Below are 6,691 nucleotides of genomic sequence, written 5' to 3' on the forward strand. Positions count from 1 at the left end.
GTCACTTTCTGATTGCAGAGGCATGCACTTTCACATTAACAGTAGTAAAAGCCTTCTATAGCTCCTGTGATGACATTTTAGGGTTTTTTTAGAGACTTCTTTTAGCATCTTGTGGTCTGCTCTTAGGGTGAACTTGCTTGGACAACCAGACCTGGGCATGTTGGCAGCTGTTTTGAAAGGTCTTCCTTTTTTAGACTATTTTCTGGACAGTGGAATGGCTGATTTCATTTTTTTAAATCCCCTACCAGACGTTTAAGCTGCTTCAATCTTTTTCTGAAGGCCTCAGACAGCTCTTTTGATCTCACCATGGTGTAAACCAGGGGTGCCCACACTTTTTGGCTTGCGAGCTATAGATCGTGATCCAACTGTTGGGCACCCCTGGTGTAAACTCTCACCTCAACAGCCAGGAGCACACCAAACTAAGTATCTTAGATTTAAACAGGGCAAACTTCCTTCAAAATGCCCTAATCAAGTGCACCTGATGTGATAGACGTGTGATTTGAGCCATTTTAACTGACATCAAATGTGGGGTGTCCTAATTTATTCCTCAGCAGCAATTGCATTTGTGTAGTTTTAATTGTTTAGTTTTTATATTACTTGAATCTCCAAGTATTGCCTAAATTGAGATGAAATATCCATTTATGTCCCAGAATGTTACAAGAACACAGGCTTTCATAGGGTGTCCTAAATTTTTCCTACATGACTATGTATATATACATATACGCACGCACACGCGCGCGCACACACACACCCCAAAGTCACTATTTACTTCGAATTATTTCCAACAAATTTTTATTATTAGAGTTCATTCATATTAATAGCATCAACAAAGGAGTCGTTGCAGTTTTACTTGCTAGGCTTGCCATCATGTGCAAACGAAGAACTAGTTTACTATAGAACTATAAACATGCCCGCCTCCATTTTCAACAACTTTCTGCCATCTTCAAATACAAGCCTCTCCGACATTTTGCAGCATCTCTTCCCCGACCTCGCTGCAAGTGTGCAGATTCTTTCTCAAGCTGCGACAGGTTACGGGGCTTACTGGCATACACCTTGCTTTTGATATAGCCCCACAAAAAAAAAGACCGATCCATCAATCAGAAAACTTGATGTTCAGAAAATACATGACTAACCGAAGTGGGGGGGACTCCGTCTTGTTGAAAAAAAAAAAATTAGCAAGGTCACTCCTCCCCTGAAGTTGTGGCACAGCAAACTCCTGCAGCATTTCCAGGTAATTTTTCCCTCATAATCCGCTAAATCAAGCTTTTGTTGATGCCGAGTTCCAGTGCAGCCTTCTGGATGGACTTTCCCTGGCTTTGCTTGAACACCTGCTCCTTGAATTCAGCATTTTCATCAGTGGTGGTGGAAGCAGGCTTTCCTCTGCATGGTTTGTCAAGAACAGATCCTGTTTCAAGAAACTTGCCATGGATAGCGTAAATTGCGTTACACGTTGGAGCAGTGTAACGACCATAAAGCTTCTCTAAACGCGCGCTAAACTGAAAAACTTCTTGCCAAGCAGAAATTTTGCATAACTGCTCCAATGTCAATTGGCGAGCCATGGTTACTCTTCAGCTACTATTCAGGGTGTTTTTCATCTAATCATAGTTTTAAGACACTAATCCAGCAACTTTTATGTCAGTTATCTGGGTCTCTAAAAAAACGTTTTTCTTAATCTTTCCTGACATTGTCATGGCATCAAACAAGGGTGGACTTCATTTGTTATGAATATAACCCGGATAGTAAAGTTATGGTAAGCATTAATAATTTTCCACTATGTTGCAGGAAAGAGTTTCTGTAATGACCATTGTAGGACTCGGTGCTTCCTAGTACACAAACATAATAAAAATTCATTAAATTATAAATACTAATATTAAGAAGTTGTTAAACATCACTGTTTTACTTTGCAGAATGCAGAAAGAGATTGTGCCATTAAATTACTTCTGAGAATATAAACCAATGTAATTTTAAAACCGTCAAGAATGGTGTGTTTATATTTTATCAACAGTATAGTGCTGCTGTGTTTATTTATGGCAAATAAGATGGCCTAGAAGATAGCAAATATCTGATCAGCCCCTTATTAAAGGGGACTTCAAAAATCCATTAAAGGCTTCCCAACAAACTAACACATCCTTGGCTGTCTGTCCCAGCAATGTTTCAAACAGCGGTCCCACTAAGCAGTTCCTGGAGGTTCCAACAGCTGTGAGCTTTCAGTGATAGTCAGGGTTGGGGTTCAATACTAAGCCCATGCACTGAAACCATTAGCTGCTAAGTGTCTGGTCTTCTACACAGCACTCCAAGATACAGGGGATTTATGCCAGAAGTGCACAGACATCACAGTACTTTTGGCAAGTACAGAGGATCAGGTATAGATGTTTCAGTTCTGCCCTTCCTCTCCTTGCAGCATTAGAACATTGGTATAGTCATCTATTGAAGGCTAATAGTAAAGTGGACGTTATCTATTTCTGCATTTTTGAAAATTGATAGTATATAAATAATGAAATAAATATATATTCCTAAAAATAAATTTGGACAAGCATCGAATTTTTATATAAATGAATTCAATATCATTCAAGTGATCGCAAACCTGTCAAAAAGAGTCTATTGTAAATACGAATGTGGCCAAATTGCACCAAACATTCTTAGTTGGAGAATTAATCACTGTCATTTAAAAAAACACAGGCACAGGTTTACGTGCAGGGAATGTTTGCTAATGTCAAATTTGATTCAGTATCTCCTGAGAAAATTGTACACACTTTTTCCTTCATACGTTGAATGAAGTTCTTCAACAGTTAAACAGTAAAACACCAACAGTTGAAATAAAAAAAACATACACACTAATCCAATATATATTTATTTCAAAACTTTTACCACCTAGCGTGACCTAAAGTTGTGTTCAGAATAATAGCAGTGTGCTTAAAAAACTCAAAACCCTTATAATAGCTTTTGTTTCAATATACACAAGTGCATTGGGAACACTGCACATTCTATTCCAAATCAAAACATGAAGAAAAATATATCAAATTTGTGTTATTCTTAAATGAAGAAAAGGGAATATTAGACTGCTAAAAAATAGTGCCTGCATTCTTCTTTATAAACTCAAACATTCACTGGATAAACAGAGAAAATATTCCAAGATTTTTCTTTTGTTTGAATCACTTAACAGGTATTCTAGCCTGGAATGGTTAGACTACATTCCATAATTCTTCTGCATTTCTTCGTTTTCTCCTCAGAAACAGCATTTTTCATGTCCCCCCAACATGCAATTGGGCTTGAAACCATAGTATGAGAAACATCCCTATAACATGATGCTTGCACACAGCCTCTCTGTCTTCACAGTATACTGTGACTTAAATTTTTGGGGATCATCTGACAAACTGTCTGCCACCCCTGGACCCCAAAAGAACAATCTCGCTTTTATCAGTCTAAAAAATGTTATTTCTCTTTATGTCATTGTGTTCATTGTAAAAGTGTAACCTTTTCAGCACATCTTTTTTTTCAACATTGGAACTTTGTGGGGGTTTCTTGCAGATAGCTTGGCGTCTTGTAATTGTAACAGTACTCACAGGTACCTTGAGACCTTCTTTGATTTTCCTGGAGCTGATCATTGGCTTTGACATTTTGGTTACTCTTCTATCTATTTTTTCCCCTACTTTCAGGTTTTGGTTGCCATTTTAATTTGAGATCATTTTCTGCACTTCTATACATGTTATGCCCTCTCCAAAAAACTTTTAAATCAAAGTACGCTGTTCTCCTTAATGTCTGGAACAATCAATTTTATTTAGCTAGACCGCTAATATTTTGAACAAGTCTTTTCAATTAATGATTTATTAACACAGAATCAGCAGATTGCATGTTATAGCTGTTGGGTCTGTTGTTTTTTCTATTACTCAACTAAACCTACCAGTAAATTTTTTGCCATGTAGAAATACAATTGCTACCAAAAATAGTGATTGATCAGGTTAGTGATTTCAGACTGCTATTATTTTGAACACAACTGTATAAGCTGTAAAATTCAACTGAAAAACAAACACATCTGAAAAAAAAAATTAATAATAATTAGAGGATCTGCTGGTTGAAGTGGTGCAAGCCTTAAACCAAATAGACCTTTTTATTTAATTTCCACCTTTCCAATTTTAATTTTTTTTTCAGCCAGGTGGGGGGAAGCTGTAGCCAGGTGGTTAAAATGTGGGCAGGGCAAGTCTCTAAAACGAACAGTTCGCAGTTGTTTATGCCATAGGCATCCAGTAACCCACTAATTATTGTGTCAGTTTTCTACCTCCCCCTATACGTTCCAACTTTCTAATGCCTGCCCCCTAATATGTTTAATTTTTCCACAGCTTTAAACTAATATGTGCAATCACTAAAACATAATATATATTAGAATACATATGCCCATGAAGTTGTACAATATAATCCCAGTATAGGTGGATAAAATATATTGAGTGATCATCAACAACACAAATAATTATTACATGATGGCTCACATGACTTTGGACCATGGGAGGAGACACTTGCAGGCAGAATCCGAAGTGGCTACAAAATTTTAAATAGAGATATAGATAGTAAGTATTTTAAATACATAATAAACACATTTAAATTATGATATAGATCTGTAAAACATAAAATATCTATCAATAGGTTTAATGAGACTTACATAAGGTAATTAATATTGTTCTGTTATGTGACACCAGCAGGGGGTTGGAGATAGGTTTTCTTTAGGCATCCAACAATTCAGACACAACACCAACAGGACAGCATAAACATAGAAATCTGTGTGAAAGCATATCCACCAGCTTTAATAGAGAGATGGAGCCTGGTTTATTAAATCTCTCCAAGGCTGGAGAGAATACACTTTCATCAGTGAAGATGGGTGTTCTAGCAAACCTAAAATGGATCTGGTTCAGTATTGAAAACATTTGCTAACAAATAGGAAATTAATTCCAGGTTTGCTGGTTCGCCCAGATTCATTGTTGAAAGTGTATTCTCTTCAGCCTTAAGAGTGCTTTAATAAAACAGGCCCATGTTCCCTGCCCAGTGTAAAAGAAAGCCTTCAGGTAGGTAACAGAGATTACCCTGAGGCAATATAAAAAGCTCCAGAGGGAGCCACACCATATTTACATTACCCCGTGGCAGTATTCCAGCTCGAAATGTGGGTCTTGGGGTGAATTTTATGTACCAAAAGGGGTAACCCCAAGCCACACTCGGGGTAGCATTGCAAAGATCCTACCTGCTCCCCACGATCCAGCGGCGTCCTCCAGCGATGCCGGGCGGCTTATGTGTCCTCTGGCATCGCATGCCTGGTGTGATCGATGGAATGCGCGAAGTGTCGGTACGCTGGGGAGGCGTGGACAGGTTTTTCATTTGAATAAATTATATTTGTTCTTTTTTTTTATAATTATTTATTATATTATAATTTATGATTGGTGTTTTTAACTTTATCATACCCGGGAATTATTCCTAACAATTACAGGCCTACAATAATAAACAACAAATTTCCATGCAATGTACAATGTACCACTTTTGACTTAAAAAATACTGACATAAATCAGACCCCCAGGGAGGTTAAATGACAGATTCAGAGCAAAAAAATTCTATAGCAGCTTCCTGATAAGGTTAGCAATGCCAGAGCAAACAGTAAATAGTCATTTATATACATTAAAAGAAGGAGATTATGTATATTGTAACAATGGCTTTGAATTAATATCTACCATATGGGATTGTCTATACTAACCATATTTCACCAATTCTTATAATTACTCAAAGTGAGGTTATGAATGAGGTTCATGAATGAGGTTATTTTAATTTGGGTAAATCCATCAATAATTATCTGTATAAATTAAAGTGAAAAAGGTTTTATAAAGTATATTTAAAGAAATGATTGAAAACAGTTTATTGAGCCCTGGAAAGACTGTGGCTTTTATGGATTTTAACATATATATATATCCATCTGGTTTCTCGCTGTAATAATAATTTATCCCAGTCGCCACCCGAATAATTGATCAAGGACCGTAACGTGAATAACATAGGCATTAAAGTTGTGTTGTAAAACATGGGTCTGTCCGAAACTATTCTTTGTATTGTGGGGGTCACTAATTAAGAGTCCCCAAAAAATTTGGAATTTTTTGTTTTTTTTCAAAATTCCCCATGATTTTTATTGTATTCTGTAATGAATCTAATTACATTAAGTTTAGATTTAGTTTTGGGTTAGGGAAAAAGTAATTCCTGCCTTGATTTTAGTTTTGCTCCTTGATAGGCTCTCTTTAGACTCTTTGCTTTAACCTCACTGGAGCAGTCGCATTTGTAATTGTTTTGCTTGAGTTACATACTCTGTATCCTCGGAGCAGTTTCTGCGAATGCACAGATACCGAGAGTAGGGAATGCTATTTATAAGGGAGGTAGGGTAGAACTTCTAGTAAACAAAATGGTGTTACCAGCCATAGACTTACAATAAAGGGTTGATCCTAAAATATGGGGAAAAAGGAAATTCTTTGGAAGTCAAATTACATAGTAATTTGTAAATTGAATGAGTTGTCCTGAAGAAGAACAAACTCTTCCAATTCATTTATAGTACCTATCCACATGACAAAAAATGTCATCGATAAAGTGTTTCCAGAGGAGAATATGTATTACAAAAGATGCCAAACGTTGTTACGAGATTTCCCTCTCCCATCCACTTAGAAACAGATTTGCG

At 36.8% G+C, this 6,691-nt stretch overlaps 1 long non-coding RNA gene across 2 annotated transcripts; it reads right to left on the reverse strand.

Moving 5' to 3' along the window:
- Positions 1 to 775: 775 nt before the first annotated feature.
- LOC140329489 (uncharacterized) lies at positions 776 to 5,757 on the reverse strand. 2 transcript variants are annotated; one of them, XR_011920494.1, is made up of 2 exons: positions 4,485 to 5,757; positions 776 to 1,823 (listed from the first exon to the last, which is right to left on the reverse strand). It is a non-coding gene; the product is annotated as an uncharacterized lncRNA (long non-coding RNA). The 2 variants fall into 2 exon arrangements; XR_011920493.1 differs by having other exon boundaries at positions 4,473 to 5,757.
- Between the last annotated feature and the right edge of the window lie 934 nt (positions 5,758 to 6,691).

This window comes from Pyxicephalus adspersus, chromosome 4 (assembly GCF_032062135.1).
Source record: "Pyxicephalus adspersus chromosome 4, UCB_Pads_2.0, whole genome shotgun sequence".
Taxonomy (NCBI): domain Eukaryota; kingdom Metazoa; phylum Chordata; class Amphibia; order Anura; family Pyxicephalidae; genus Pyxicephalus; species Pyxicephalus adspersus.